Source organism: Pteropus alecto, unplaced genomic scaffold (genome assembly GCF_000325575.1).
Source record: "Pteropus alecto unplaced genomic scaffold, ASM32557v1 scaffold71, whole genome shotgun sequence".
NCBI lineage: Eukaryota > Metazoa > Chordata > Mammalia > Chiroptera > Pteropodidae > Pteropus > Pteropus alecto.
The window spans coordinates 5,034,062-5,051,545 of NW_006433024.1; the positions used below are offsets into that span (position 1 = coordinate 5,034,062).

The 17,484-nt window shown below is 35.5% G+C and overlaps 1 protein-coding gene across 1 annotated transcript in view; it reads left to right on the forward strand.

Moving 5' to 3' along the window:
* Window positions 1-17,484, forward strand: part of ANO3 (anoctamin 3) — a 330,657-nt gene that overhangs the window by 17,726 nt on the left and 295,447 nt on the right. The window lies entirely within an intron of this gene.

Consider the following 17,484-nt stretch of genomic DNA (forward strand, 5'->3'; position numbering starts at 1 on the left):
ACAGTTTAGTAGGAAGACGGCCACTTAAACCTATTAAAATGCAACATGGTTAGTGCTATAGTAAATTTATGAGAAATGTGTTGTGGAACAGTGGTATGAGTGATAAATTCTAATAGAGAAAGGTAGGAAGAAAACTGCAGAGAAAATACAAAATGGAGGAAACATTTCAACAAACTCCTTATGAGTGGAACTTTTCCATAAAGTTAAAGTATGAGGGAGGAAGTTAGTCCAGGTAAAGACAATATCATGGTCAACCACAGGAAGGCATGAAAAAGCAACCTATAGCTGAGAAATCAATTTCAGTCTTTAAAACCATGCCCCAAACCATCAGAAATATTCAGTCTTTTCTTTGAATTTCTAGAATGTTTTCGTATAATCGGCAGAATAGTTTTTTGTTTGTTTGTTTTTATGAGTCTCTTAGGCTAACTGCCTTCATCAGACTCTGGGTTCTTCAAAGCAGAGACCATATCTGATTTACCTAGCAAAACATGTAGTCCTTGGCAGCTGTTCAACAGATAGTTGTCATAGCTGGACTGAAGGTTATGTGAGATGGATATTGAAGATTAGAAGGTTAAATTGGGCAATTCGAAATGGGATTTGAATGTCTAAATAAGCAGTTTAGCCTTTATTCTTTCAGTGAAAACAAGCCACCAACGGAGTTTTAAGCAGGTTAGTGACAGGATCCCAGCTGTGCTATTGATTGATAGTCCCAAAAGAACAGGTATTTTCTTTGGTCTCCAAATGAAGGCTAATTGTCTCGGTAAAATAATCATAATTTAGGAATAATCACAGCAGGGATGGCATCACTATTAGCTAACAGCATTTGAACATGTTTAACTAGATTCAGAGCCATAATGATAAAATAGTTTGACTTCTCTTCATATTTCATCCTCTACTCAATCTTTCTTTCTTTTTCTCAACATATTTTAAAATAAACTTTTTAGAACAAATTTAGGTTTACAGAAAAATTCAGAGTTTCCATATACACTGCACTCGTTTTTCCCTATTACTTACATCTTACATTAGTATGGTAATTTGTATGATTAATAAATTAATACTGATATATTTTTATTAACTAAATTCCATACTTTATTCAGATTTCCTTAGTTTTTACCCATAGTCCTTTATTGTTTTAGAACTTGATCTAGTATACCATATTACTTTTATTTGTCATGTTTTCTTAGGCTCCTCTTCTTTTTTTTTTTTTTTTAAATTTTTAATTAAGTTTATTGGGATAACATTGATTACTACAATTATATAATTTTCAGGTGTACATTATCATTTGACATCTGTATATTCTATTGTGTTTACCACCCAAAGTCCAGTGCCCTTCAGCTACTGTATATTTGATCCATTTTACCCACTTCACTCTCCCCCTAAACCCTATATTTGAAACCCTTTACCGCGTCTACCTTCCCCTTCTTCCCCCACCCCACTAGTAACCACTAGTCTATAGTCCATGTCCATGAGTCTCTGTTTGTTTGTCCTGCTCATTTGTTGCTTTTAGGTTTATATCCCACATATAAGTCATATCACATAATTGTCAACTTTTTCTGCCTGGCTTATTTCGCATAGCATAATTATCTCGAGGTCCATCCATGTTGTCACAAATGGCAGTATTTCATCTCTTCTTATGGCTGAGTAATATTCCATTGTATATATGTACCACAGCTTCTTTAGCCAATCATTTATTGTAGGATACTTTGCTTGCTTCCATGTCCTTGCCACTGTGAATAATGCTGCTATGAACATCGGTGTGCAAATATCTTTTCAGATATGGGTTTTTCTAGTCTTTGTGGTAAATACCCATTAGAGGGATTGCTGAATCATATGTTAGATTAATTCTTAGTTTTTTGAGGAACCTCCATACTGTTTTCCATAGTGGCTGTACCAATTTGCAGTCCCACCAGCAGTGTATAAGGCTTCCTTTTTCTCTGCATCCTCTCCAATGTTTGTTATTACTTGTCCTGTTGATTATAGCTATTCTAACAAGTGTGAATTGATATCTCATTGTGGTTTTGATTTGCATTTCCCAAATAGCTAGTGATATTGAGCATCTTTTCATATATTTGTTGGACTCAGGCTCTCTTGGTTGTGACAGTTTTATAGACGTTCCTTGTTTTTCAAGATCTTTATAGTTTTTGAGTTCTAGTTTGTCAAAAGTCTCTCAATTTTGATTTGTCTTATACTTATCTCGTGTTTAGAGTGGGATTATGTGTTTTGGGGAGAAAGTCTGCAGAGGTAAAATGCCATTTTCATTGCATCATATAAAAGTTTATACTGTTAACATGACAATTTAATACTGTTGAAATTAACCTTTGCCACTTGGTTGAAGTAGTGTTTGTCATGTTTCTCCATTATAAAGCTTTTTTCTTCCTTCCCATACTCTTTAGAAGGAACTCATGATATACAGTCTACACCGAAGAAAGAGGGAGTTATGTTTCACCTACTTGAGAGAGTAATATCTAGACAAATTACTTGGATTCTTCTACGTGGGAAATGTCTCTCCCATATGTTTCAATATTAATTTAGTTTTAATTAGTATGGATACCTGGATATTATTTTATACTTTGGGCTTTAATGTAATACTACTTTATTTTGTTGCTAAACATTGAGGGAAATAAATGCTTTGGTTATTTAGAGCTGTTTCAGTTGCCTCCTGTGTCACTTTGCTGTACCGCTATCATTGGTTTTGTTTTTTGTTTTTTTTTTTCCTTATGAAATATTCCTTATTTTTGGACAATATAAGCTCTTCCTGGCTAATCTTGTAGATTTCCTTCCCCAGTCCTAGAGTAAGCCATTTCTCTAAAATCTAGTTCCTTTTATTAAGGAATGGTATTAGAAACCAAGGTCTGTGTTCTGTGTTTATAACATCCAACTGTCACAATGAGAAACCTGGCTCCCATCATCTCCCAACTTTTCAATTCTGGTATATATGTATGGTGTTGTCAGAATTGTAAACCCATACTCTCATCAGAGATGACTTTACCAATGAAAATGTTATACTGATATACAGTCTCTTGCCTTTAGTCTTACAGATTTCATTTATTTTTCAAACTTACTTAGAATAGCATTATTTTCCCCCACTCCCTCCAGTTAGGTTTTTCATATAATTGCAGTACATGTAGATGTCTTTGTCACATTCTAGCTTCTATCTTGAAATACCCTGATGATCTAAAATGACTTATTTTTTTTTTAATTTGCACATTTTAGGGTTTGATCTTTATGTCACAAAGTTTTAAGAGTTTAAGCAAATGTGTAGCGTCATGTATCCCTCATTGCAGTATGAGAGGTAAGTTTCACTGTCTTAACTATCACTGTGCTCCACTCATGAACCTTCTTTCACCCCAGCACATGGCAACCTCAGATCTTTTTTACCATCTCTAGAGTTTTTCTGTTTAGAAAATGCCATGTAATTTAGAATACTACTCTAGGCAGCCTTTTTAGATTGGCTTTTATTTACCAATATATATTTAAGGTTTATCCATGTCTTTTTGTGGCTCGATTACTCATTTTACTGCTGAATAACATTCTATTGTATGGATGTACCGCAGTTTATTTAGCCACTCACTTATTGAATGCTTCCAGATTGGGGTGATTTAAATAAAGCTACTGTAATTTTCATGTACTACTTTTTGCATGGACATAAGTTTTCAGTCAGTTTGATAAATATCTAAGAGCGTGGTTGTTGGATTGTATGGTTGTTGGACTATATCAGTATGGATACCTGGATATGATTTTATACTTTATATTTAACTTTGAAATAAATAGCCAAACTGTCTTCTAAACTGGCTGTATCATTCTGCATTCCCATCAGTAATTATATGGAAAATTAAAAAAAAAAATTTAAAGACAGAAAGAAATATCTCAAAAAATCAGCTACTTTAATGGGTGCATAGTTGTGTTTAAGTGTGTTAATTTACAACTCTCTAAAGATGTTGAACATCTTTCTTATGTTTATTTACCAACTGAACATCTTTGATGATGTGTCTTTTCTGATTTTTTATCATTTTTAATTGTGTTATTAGTTTCTTATTGTAGTATTTTTAAGGGCTAATTCTATTTTTTTGTATACAATTTCTTTATAAGATACTTGCTTTGCAAATACGTTCTCTCAATCTGAAGCTTAGCTTTTCCTTCTCTTCACTGTCTTTCTCTGAGCAAGAGTTTTAATTTTAATAAAGTGAAACTTATCAACTTTTTCTTCAGGGATGGCACTTTTCGAGTTGTATCTAAAAATTTCTCACCAAACCAATGATCATATAGATATTCTCCTATGTCATCTACTAGGAGGTTTATAATTTTGGATTTTATATTCAGTTCTATTATCTATTTTGAGTTAATTTTTTGTGAAAGTTATAATATCTATGTGTAGGTTATAGACAGGTAATGAAAACTTTGGAGTGGTGCTTGGATACAAGAGAGAGGATTTAAAAAATCCCATTAGCCTGAATTTCCAGGAGTATGAATGTCTGTGTATCTTGTCAACAAATGGAATAAAAGTGGTCCCTGCCATGTGAAGTGCTTTCAAATGGGAGTTAGGTGGACCTCAAACTAAAGATTAGGATGTCATGATGAGATTGTAGACGCTGGACTCAGACATCTGGTTGGAATCCCAAGTCCATCATTTATCAACTAGTTGACATTGGACAAGTTTTCATAGCTCCTTGTATCTCGGTTTCTTCATCTGTATGAGAAGAATAGTAGTACTTATTCATAAGGATGATGTAAAGCACAATTAGTTAATATTTGTTACATGATTGGAACAAAACCTGTGACACTATATGCTACAAAATTATGTGAGATATAAATAAATTTAAACTCGAATTATCTCTAGATATTCGTTACTGTGCTTTTTAAACATTTTAACTTTTTAAAAAATCCTTAGTCATAATAGGGTGTTTGTTTTGCTCTGTGTGTGTGTGTGTGTGTGTGTGTGTGTGTTCCCGAAGGACGAATTGGGAGAAGAGGGGGTGTCTGCGTTCATGCATGGACCAAAATGTTATTTGAAGAAGGTTATCTCCCTTGTGACCAGTGTGATGATTACGGACGTTGAACTGTGAGCAGAAGAATCTGGGCACAGCTGTGGCTGTATGCCTCAACTATTCCATACTGTAAGGTACCCTCCTTTACAACAACTCTACCATTTCTGAAATATATTTATTTATTCATTTATTTTCAGTAGGGGAGGTAGCATTTTTTATGGTGCACATTAACAGAAATAAAATTTCTTAAGGAAGAGTAGTCCTGACACTTTATGCCAAACACATCAGACCTAGAATGGTTATTGCAGGCAGTTCTAAGTGCTGATCCTGGAAAGAGGAATGACCAGAGAAATGACACTGTAGCTGTGCCTACATGTATTAATAATAAGATGGCCTTTTCCTGAGGCCATTTAGAACCCTTGACTGTTTTTTGTCGGTTTTTGTTGTTGTTGTTGTTGTTGTTGTTGTTGTTGTTTTGTCTACTTTCTGTTTTAAATATACAGTCTCTTGAATTTTTCTCTTCTACATTTTCCCATGTTGGTTCCTACTTTTGTTTGGCCAACATTTTAATTTAATTTGTTACACTCACTCTCCCAGGGCTCTTCTCTGTTTTCTCACTTCTTCCCTAGATGTTATATGTGTTCAATCACAGTTCTGACCCTTTATGTCCCAAGTGCCTGCTTCATGTCAGTGTTCAACTTACTGAAAATTTGTATTTGTCAAACAACTGTACTGATATGAACTTGACCAAAGGACAATATTAATAATCAGAAACTTTTACAAAGTAAATAAATGTGCAAAGCTCTTGAGAGAACTAGAAGTAAGTAAAGTTCCAGACAATTAAAGAAGATAATTTTTTTCAAAGGAAAAATATATGTAAACCCATAGTCCCAGACTATGGCATGCATATATATAGAAGGACGTTTCAAAGGATGACTGCCACTCTCACTCTTTAGACACATATATATGAAAACAAACCTGAAACAAAGGCAGAGGGAGCTGGTGTCCTACAGAGTGAGAGGTGCAGTCATCATTGAAACTTCCTTCTAAATTGTCATATTAAATTTCAAATTGTGTGTGTGCTTGCCATCTACTCGATCAGTATTTCTCAGTCTTGGCATTGTTGATATTTTGGGCCAGAAAATTCTTTGTTGCAAGTGGCGATCCTGCTCATTATAGGATATTTAGCAGCATCTCTGCCCTCAACACACTAAATGCCAGTAGAACCCTCTACCAGTTGTGACAAATAAAGGTGTCTCTAGGGATTGCCACATGTCCCATAGGGACAGATTTCACCTCAGCTGAGAACCGCAGCACTGCACATTTAAAAAATTTTTTTCCGCGAGATGTTTAAACTCCTGGGGAAAAGATATGGTGAGATGGAGAACTTTAAAATAAATATTAGTTAGAAACTTGGGTAGAACTTCAAAGAGATATATTAAAGTTTTTGTGTTATCTGAGCCTACTTAATCATGCCATTTTTGTACTTGGTGCTTGTTTTATTTGAGTAGAAATCTGCACTAACCAGAAGTGCAAAAGGAAATTATGTCTTGTTTTTATTACGGTAGAATAAACTTTTTTCCTTGGAATCTTATATTAGTTTTTTCATGAATGCTTTCTTTGAGACAGGGTAATGCTAAGTATCATACCTGTTTGTGAGGCTGAGGAAAGTGAAACACACAAAAGGTAACATCTCATCTGAGTTGCCTAACCAGATACCCAGAGTTCAAGAGAACACCTGGAATGCTAATGTCCATATTCTTTGGCTGATAGCTTAAAGGCACTTACTGCTGTTCTTTTGATTGTGTTTTTAGTGTAAGCATAAAAAGGCATATTGTCCTTGCAGCAAAATTTTAAAATACCAATTTATTAAATACTCACCACTGAGGTCATATCAACAAAAGATTGTCTACTTAGTAAGCCCTCTTAACTCTGCCTAACATTTTGCATGTTGTAGGCACTGAACTAAAGTAATTCAGCTTTATTCAAGAATGAGTAAGTGGCAGAAAAAGATAGAGACCATAAAAGTCTCGAAGAAAATTTAAATGAAAAATTATCTCTGACTTGAAAATAAGGAATGGTCTGGGATTTGTGGAGCCTGACGCTTATTGAATTTGCAAGGCACCTTCTAGAAATAGTAATATAAAATCATATATACAATAGTTGGTAAGAAAGAGAACATTTAGTTAGACTGAGAAAAGTAAATTACTACAATTGCATTTTTTTCAGTGCTGACAAATTGCACAAAAGCACACACTGCAAAAAATAAATAAATAAATAATGTTATTTTTATTAATTAACTGCCTGATATCCTCAATCATGTTTTAGTCCTATACTTTTTAGCTTCATGCTCTGTGATAGCCTCTTCATATGACATTGTTATATAACTTTTTCTGTAACAATAATTTTAAAAATAATTTATTTTTTATCGTGCTTGGTTAAAGTAGCTTATTTTCATTAAAAAAGTTATTTTCAGCTACATAATAATTTTTGGTAATGCCATATAAATTTTTAGAATTAATGTCAAGTTTGGAATTGCTTTTCTTCTTTCTTATTTATACTCTATTAAGATTTGGTATAATTTCTCAAACACGCTTCTGGTTTGATATATTGCAAATATTATTTCTCCTGTAAACACAAACTTTTGAAGTGAAGCAACTTCGGGCACATCCATTTCACAATTATAATCATTGTCCTCATACCTTCATGTCATAGAGCTGGGTGAGTTCACACAGAAGATGATGGGATTATTCCTAGAAGCCGTCTTTATACTGAGACTGTCAACAGTAACTTAACTCTATATAGATATTACTGATAAGCCTATAATTATATTTCACTAACCTAAAAATAAATGCATTTCCATTTAAACTTCCCTTATTAGGTTATAAAAATACTCATGATTACACCAAAACTCAAGGCCCCATTTGATAAAAGGTAAGGGGTGACTGAGGGAACTCAAGGAAGACAGAAACAATAGTCCTAAAGCATTATGACCTCTGCAAATTTTACAGAACATGATCATAGAACATATTAGAGATGAGACACCTTGAATTGGAGCTTTATTATTTCATTATCTCTTTCTGCATGGAGAATATCTTCAGTAGAAGATAAGTACTGTTTTATTCTACCATTATACACAAGACATGTCACTGAGCTATTTCTTTGCATCTTCATTTTCCTTGAACTGGTTTACATTATGTGGCACAAACACGAACATGCCACGATTGCATAAAAGATAGTCTGGATTTTGTGTCTGTTCTTGGATTTTTTGGGGGAAAGCAGTAGACTTTAGGGGTTAGGGTTGTCGGCTATGAGTTTGACAGGCATGGATTTAAATCCTGGGTGCACATTTACTACTTTTGTGACCTTGGAAATGTTATGTCACTTTGTTTTGCTCCATTTTCTCATTCTCCATTTGGAAAAGATAATGCCTCCTAACATAATTTCATAAGATACTAGATATAAAGCACTTACTACAGTATCTGGAATGAAGTATGATTTCATGAGTAGTGGGTAGAGAGCCCTTATGTTGTCAGTATTGTGTTGGTCTCTGTCACTGTGCCCCTAGCTTTGGACATTGGAGACTATTGAAAGATACACTTTCCTCTAATGTTGGATGTCAGTGTTTAGCCTTCCTGCTAACTCAGACTTTGCTTCAGTACTTGATGGATTCCCCAATTCCATGCCTCCTTCCCAGTCTTTCACATCAATGCCCTGTACATTCTGTAGCCAGTACCATTAATAAGCAAAATCCTGAGCCGTTTTCCTTATCTGTTCTAGCCTTTATTCATCACTGATTTCTAACTGACCATATAAATTATTTATTTTTATCATTTACTCCTGGGCTTGAAAACTTATTTGACTTTGCTATTCTGGCCTTCAAAAATCTTTCCATATAGACTATTAGGTAACATTTACTCTCTGACTCTTTCTTCTTCGTACTCATGGTCATCTCATTTCATTAGGTCTTAACCATGTGGCCTTTCTTGAGACAATACCCTTAAGCCCACTGGATACATTGGGTTGACATCTTCAGGGGAAATTTTAAGTGAGTCCTACAATGTAAGGTTTTTTTCAGACTTTAACCGAAAGCCAACACCACATGCTATCATATTTTTTATTTTTATATGCCAGCATCAACCAAATAGGCTGAGCAGAGTCCCATGAGGTTGGATCACTGGGAAAGGTGGTAACATCAGCACAGGGTTCCTTTGTCCTTCTCTTGATGGAGAATAAACTGTCTAAAAGTCCAGGAAGCAAATTCTTAGTTGATTTGAAATAACCTTAAATGGTTAGTAATCTAGAGATACATTTACTTTTATCCATTCATTAATTTACCTATTCATTCATTCATTTATAAAATACTTTAGAAAGCCTGTTATAATACCAACCACTGTCAAACTAAATGGAAATTAAGAGAAGAAAGGCTCTCCACCAGTTTTGATGGTCATGACAACCAATCAAAAATTAAGCTCTGTCAATTCTGCTTTGGAATGATCTTGTATATTGACCATTTGTATTAACATTGAAATCACTCTCCTTACAAGTCAGAACCATCTAACCCCCTGTTCATTATTAAGCCTTCAAACTTGTCTCTTTGTTTCTATTTGTGTCCCTGTCCCTGTTCAAGTCATTCCACACAGAGAGTCAGAATGTTCTTTTTGAAAAGCAAATCTGATTATGCCTCTCCTTTCAAAATTGTCACAGCCCTTTCAAAACATTTTTTTTTTTTCCATTGTCCTCAGGATGGAAATCAGAATCTTGAATCTTTTTCTCTGATTCTCTGGTTTCATTATTTCTTGCTGTTTTCCCCCATTCATGTCCTTCCATTGTACACCTACCGGCTGGCATTTAGTTTGGTTCTTTGATTGCCTCTGCCCTTTCTATTCTGCGTATTCTATTCATGAATCCTGGAACACTTGTTCCACCTCTTTCATGCTACCCTTTTAGCTAGCACAATAGCCATTGCTCTACCTTCTTTCAGGAGTCGCTTTCTGAAGGCAGCCTCATTGATTAAGTCACATCCATGAATTGCATTACCACTTCCTATGCTGCTCATTATAGTGAAATTATGTCCAGTTACTTGGTTTTTCTCACTAGACTGTAATTTTCCTAAGGATACAGTCTGTAGATTGGTCACAAGTGGACTCCTGGTCCCTCACAGATTGTATGCAGTGGGTACTCAGAAATGTTTGTTGAATGATAATGGCAAATGAATAAATAGATACTATTTTTTAAGGCCCAGAGTCTAATAAAATGCTCAGAGAAGTAAACAGTGAATAAGAATTGGGTATGATTAAAAACTCAAGAGGGAGGATGTGCAAAACAGCATGGAAGCACAGTAGAGGGACATTTGAACCATCCTCTGGCGAGTCACGCAAGCTTTCAAGAGGGTGGGTAGGAATGAGCCTGAAGAAAAGAGGGTTAGACATCCCCCTAGTGGAAAGCACAATATATGATAAATAAGGAAAGAGGCACAGAAAAAAGCAGTGTATTCAAGGCACAGCAAATAATATTCTACATATGGGGCATAGGGTACACATGGGACAATAGCAAACATTGAAGCAGGACAAGTGGGCAGGAACGAGATATCCAAGGTACTTAAATTTATGATATAAAATTACTTATAAATTAATATAAGGCTTTGGAGGGTTTTAAGCAAAGAAGTGACAAATCTAATTTCTTATGTACTGTAACTATTCCTCACCTCATTTCATTGGTTCCAGTGCCTCGAGAAGCAATTTTTGCTTGTGTTACCTTAGTATGCACAACCCCTTCAACCTCTTGTTAATCTCTTATATCCATATTCAGCCTTTTAATGAAATGCAAAATTGTTACCCTCCTACACTTTCTTTTTAGATATTAAACACTTCTTGATCAGAAAAAGTTTTCTTTAAGTCATGTAAGCAAAGCTGGTAGATTTCATTTCAATAAAAAGCAAGATAAATGGCATGGCATATCTAATTTTAGTTAAATAAATTATGGTATACCTAACTTAAATATATCATCCTTAAATTTCGATTTATAAAAATATAGACTAAACTCTGAAAAAAAAATAATTAAAATTTATATTATTGAAAAGTTTTACTATTGCTTCATGCATTTGCTATATTTCATTTTATGACTCCAATGATTTTCATCAGACACTTGCCTCCATTTAGAAGCATATTCCTTTGAGCAACTGCTTTATATATAAAATGTGAAAATCATTGCTGGATCATCTGTGTACTACTGCCATCTACCGGTCATGGTTGAGAACACACGTTTACATATGGTTCAAGAAATGTGTTGGGTGTTGATAAATACTGTATAATTAAATCCATGTGTAGAAAACAGATGAGTTAATCAATGTTCATCTCTATAGTCTGTATCGATAAGTTCCTTCTCCTTTTGTCTTATAAGAAGCTCTCAGCTTTCATTTATTCTTCCTGAGCTATATGATGAGAAAAGACATTTCTTTGTTTGCAATATTTCGCTTGTTTCCCATGTGCTTCTGGCAAGCATCTCTCTTCCTCTAATACCTTATATTACTCAGCAAACAATTCAAACAGCCACTTCCAGATGTGTATAACCAATGAGTTGGAAAGTTCTTCTACTGGTGTATACAACAATAAACTCTTTTAATGAGATTTTGATTTCTTAATCTATTGCTTACACAAATGAAGTTGTGGTCAGCTTTGTTGGTAAGTCAGCCCTAAGAAAAAGGGAAAAGTGGCAAAAGAGTTTAAAAATGTAAGCCTGCCTATAAAATGTCATTATTAAGCTGGCTACAACATAGGTAAGAGCTTCCCTAAGGGACGCATAAGTTGTCATTTCAATAGTTCAGTCATAGTATACCCTAACCTATTGAGCTCCCAGGTGTTTAGACCTGACTATAAGCTTGAGACATTGTGGTTTGTATCTTGGCTTAGCAGAGAGGGTACAATTATTTTTAAGCTTATGCTTTTGCATAACTCCTAAGCTAATTCAGTTTATTGTGGTGAGAGATGTCAAATGCAATGGTCAGTCCCTGCGATTTGTGCAACTCACATATTTTTCAAATTCCTGATCCTCACACACAAAAGCTAGTGCTTCCCTTCTAGCAATATGCATCCAGTTTACTTCTGGTGAAAATTTTTAACCTGGACTTCCACATGGTGCCAGGGTACTATATGCACTCCTAATATAAAGAGAAAATACTCACTGCCAGTTAGTCTAGCTCTAAGACATGCTGTTATTTTCTGCTTTCTCATCGCATTCCTGATATCAATTGTCACAAGTTAGATCTTGTGGTAGGCAATCCGTGAGACTGAGATAGATGCAGGATATTTATTATTTACTAAAGAATACACTTAAGATCAATACCGATGGAAGCGAGAGTAAGGAAACATATTGAGCAGAGGGAGGAGTTGAAATGCTGTGATGAATGCTTGATGAAAAAAGTTAGCACTGCAGAGGGCTTGGAAATGTAATAGCCTGTCATGTCAGAGTTTTTCCATGTTGAGCCAAAATGGCTGGGCTGTAATTCCTGTACCTGCATCAGTCATTAGATCTGGACCACCCAGGGAAGGGCATGCTCTTGGATGAAGTAGTGGTTCTTTGCAACTGAGATAATCCTAGAAAGACAAAAACTGAAGGGAGATATGGTGGTGAATCTTTTACCAAAGCAATATGTAAATTTTCAAATTCGGTTGATTCTATCTGTTCAGAAATTGTATGAATCAAGATTTTGACCAAGTAAGAAAAAGTAATCTGAATGTCACCCTGTGGCAAAACTGCCATTTCCAGGCCAAAGCCATCTGAGTTTCAAAAATATCTGTATTGTGCTACAGCACACAGCTATTTTTTTTTTTTAAGGCTCTTACAGTATCAATAAAGAGGACTCTTTTTCTGCATAGATATAAACCCCTCCATATTGGTTTCAGGTAGGAATTTCGCCAAGGTTTCTAACCTATCGATCCAAGTGATGTTAACTCCCCTCAGCCTAGAATTCTGTGTTGGTGAGATTCAAAAAAGATAGTGCCTTTAAATGCTTGCAAACATAATGTACAACACAATTATGTAATATAATGATAACTACTGTCAAAAGCACATAAATCTTTGAGTAATAAGAATGGCATGATGCCCCAATTTGCCAGGTTTTTCTGTGACCTTAAACAAGCCATTTGACTTTGAGCCATTTACTTCAGTATACCTTATTTTGTTAACTCAGTATATTAATATCTATATCATCCCTTTGTGACAGGGAGATAACTGTGAATATAAAACAGGAAAACGGATATAAAGGAACTTTGCCAATGGCGAAGCGTGCTATAAATGCCAGGGTAGCTCATGCACCCCTCTCTCCTGTCTCATTTCACATATCCTAGGTTACTTTTCTTTTTTTTTAAAGAATGCACTTTTCTTTTTAAGCGCTAACCTATTTCCTTTCTTTCCTCTTAATTTTCTACCCCAAAAATCTCTATCAGCTACCTCTAAATGATGGATGACCCTTGTCTCTCTTCAAAACTATGCAGAGGTTCCCTTCTTCACAGTCTAGGCTAGGTGTTAATCTAGGAACTATTGCTTCTTAGTGGGCAGCACTTCCTGGGGCTACAGCATATGTTTTTGTTGTTATTTAAATTCAGGGTTCTGTGTATCTATATATGAGATTAGAAAAAGGGTTAATTTAAAAATGATATATACATACACACAAGTATCTAGTATTCAAGTTGTTTTATCACCAATGCATTCATCTGAAATGTTAATATACAATAAAGCCAGAATTAAAAAATAAATAACAGAATAATTATTAGAGATTCTCTGTCCTTTTTCATCCATTTACTTTGCTATAGTAAAGTCATTGCTACTTTCTGATGCTTTATTCTTAGCCTCATTCTGTTTTAGGATCTGAGATTCCTTGCTTTCGAAATCCTAAGATCAGTACCATGCAAAGAAACATAGGCCACCCGGAGATAAAAATGGACTGGCACAGACGGGATAGATGGCTGAAAGACTTGAATCCTGAAGGTGTGTGTGACTTTCTAGACTCATTTATTTTAAATGAGTAAGATCATGGAAGTAGATAATTAAACAAAATAGGTTAATTTATTTGTAACCCACTGTCTTTGAGCAGAGATCAAAGGTGAGGAAATGTACACAGATAGGAAGGTTTTAATAGTGAAAAGTGAGAAGGAGATAAACAGGAAAGTATGGAGGACTGAGGGGCAAAGGGTCTTCAGTGGAGAACACTTGCCAATGAGGACAAGTCAGTAGGTATACAAAAGAGTCTATAAAATAGCTCGACTAGAAGAATAAGCAGGGAGTAGAGGATCTAAAGACAATTTCTATCCCTCATCTAGCCTGAGATTCTTTTGATTTCCTACTTCATCAGTTAGTTTAATTTTGAAGTAATATGATCCTTCAATATCATTCTTATTAAAGATTTATTTTTTTCATAGGAATTTCCCTGGTTCTTCTCCAAAGTTTGTTTTTTGTGTTCCTCAGAATAAATGACTCTCATAGACAAGACCATCTGGGGTTAAAGCTGAGGTCTAGCCTCAGGAGCCCCGGCCTTTGATCAGGGCCTTGGGCTTGGGGCAGGGCCCTTTTGGGAATGTGCTGTGGTCTGCTAAAGGCATTTAAGCTCTGTGAGAGTAATACTTAAATGAAGAAAAAGCAGATGAGTCACCATTCATCCACCACAGCCATGCATTTGTTATTCATGTGCGTTTTGATGGAGATTTAGTAGGTGAACCCATAGCCTGGGATCTCTAGTAAGATGTCCAGCTTTGTCTCTGACATACTGAGCGACAACAGTGAATCAATCACCTTCAGTTAGTGGCATTAATGCTCATACATAGAAGAGTAATAGGAATAGTATGTGTTCGTCCACATGAAGGGAAGCAAGAGTTATGAATAAGATCAAGCCTCTAGGACTTCTTCTCATAAGCCATATTTCTTTTGGAAAGCTGCTTAAATTCTCTATGCCTCAGTTTCCTCCTGAGTAAAATGGGAATAATGGGCCCTCTCTCATAGACTTATTTTGAGCATGGAATACAGCTATAAAATGTAAGATGCTTTTTGTCAGATAGTAATCAATAAGTATTGTGTGTCATCCTCATCATTATGTCGTTATAACTATTATTTGGAGTCAAATGGTCCTTAGTTCGAAGTATTATTCTGTGTGTGAATTCAGGCAACTTATAAATCTTTGACTTCATCTTTATTTAAGACACCTGATACAGAAACTGGCATGTAGTGTAACACTTTATATACATGTCTTTCTTTCCTTTTGAAGATGGTGCTATCAAGTAAACCTCCTTTGAGGAGAGGCAACTCTTTCTCCTTTGCCTCATATCAATGAGCACTTCTAATAAATGTACCCCAATTTTTCTTCTAAGGAACCTGCCCTATTTAAGGTCTTTGTGGTCTGGATGGAGATGGACCATATTTAGCATAGGATTTGTCACCTCGGTTGGTCCAGGGATGCTAGTGTAACTTAATCTGAACCCACAAGAGTTAAGTTTAGGGGTCCTTTCAAAGAATAGAGAAGGAGAAAGTAAAATGGTATAGCATGCTCTCCTAGAGCTGCCAGGGGCATGAGCCCCCATTCTACAGAGAGCCCGCCTGATACCGAAGCTAAAAGAGAACAGAGTGAGGAGAAGGAGGAAAAGCGAATTGATTATATCGTTGGAGGCTCTTTGATACATGCGTTCTTGAAAAAATACATAGTTCTGGGCTTCTTCATCACATGAGTCAATGACTTATTTTTGTGCTTAAACCAGTTTAAATTTGGTTTCTACCTCTGCAGCTAAGGATCTTGAACAATAAAGTGTTTGTAGAAAGACCATTTAGTAAGGGTCGTCGTTTTCTTCAGAGCCACCTCTGATTTCAGGATATATTATGGCTGTGGCATATTTTTTTGTTGTTTTTGTTCTCTAAATACAGCAGAGATTAAGTTAGTGCTACATGTAGTACTTATATTGTTTTTGTTTAATATTTACCTGTGTCACATGTGCTACCTTGTATTTTTTGCTCAGTTTGAGTATTTGGGCTCAAGATTGCCATGTAGAAAATTGCTTTGAGGTAATGATAACCTCTAAATACACTACTAGGTCAGCTCTCCTAGAGCTCATAGAAAAGAAAAACTCTGAGTCCAAATTAAAATGCTTGATTTTTTTTTCCTGCAAGTCTCTAATACTTTTAATTCTTCACAAGCTAATATTCAAAAAGTCTCTGCCATAGATTTTGTTGAATAATGAATAAATATAATACATTTAGCCACGGTGACAATAAAAGGAAGAGGGCTTACCAAATCTGAACCCTTTCTTTCAGTAATAGTAATTAGACAGAAAAACTAAAGGAACTAGTACCTTATATACGTATTGTTCAACTGAAATTAGATCTCTAGATTATACTTTTTAAAATGTCTCCTTATTTTCAGATCTCTTCCTTATTTTAATTACTGCATGGGACAGAAAGCTGCATGGAATTGTTAAATACCATTAGACCTATTTATAGTCTCTTCACATTGATAGCTTGAGTGCAATCATTGGCAAAGGTCTTGCTTACCAACCCACATGTCAGGATTGAAATTCCCACCTGGCTCAAGGGTCTCTGACTGGGAGGAAGAAGATGCTGAGCTGGCTTCGTTCTCAGTGTTGACCTGTGAGAGGATACACTGCCCAGGTGGGAGCTTCATGCCCAGCTGCTCTGCTGTTTCCACATGGTCCCCAGAGCGGACATAGTCCAAGAAGCTGCTGTCTGTCAGCCCTACTTGTGAGAGGCCTAGGTAGATGGCCAGTGCACTGGGGCTTCTCCTTCATTGTGCACCTATGACTTTTACTGACGGGTTTGGTGGAGGGCCTTCCATTCGCAAGTTCCATGGAGGCTCCCCCAGGTTAGCAAAGTCTCTCATTTTCAGATAGCTAATTGTAAGTAGAATGATGGATGCCTTGGCTAGTGGCAGTTGCAGGAAGAGTCAACAACTTGTCCAATTCAAAGAACTAAAAATTTTCTTTTCCCTAGGGGGAGTGAGCAACATCTAGGAATTTTTCCTTTCTCAGTGCTTGTAAAGATTAGAAGAAAAGCTTTGCTGTGAGCTGGATTCCTCTTGATTTTCATATATTTAAAACCAGTTTAAATACACAGTCAGAAACCATGTGAAAGACAAGATGCAAGCAAACATATTGAGCCTCCACATGCTCTACTTAATCAGTGGCCAGCATGTCTCACAGATGATTAACTGACATATGAACTACACTTAGTACATCCTTTGAGTTCCTCCTTTACCTTAATATTAAGTAAGGTATAGACATGATTCCCCTTTACTCCTATGTGAAAGAGTGCATATTTCCTTTTTAAAAAGGATATTCTCCTGTATAATCACAGCACAGTGCTCAAAATCAGTAAGTTAACATTGCTATAATTCTATTATTAAATGTGTATATATGCATATATGAGATATACATATGTATGTATATATAATTTTGTATAATGTAAATAATTATAAAATAATACTTTAAAATTATTATATTAT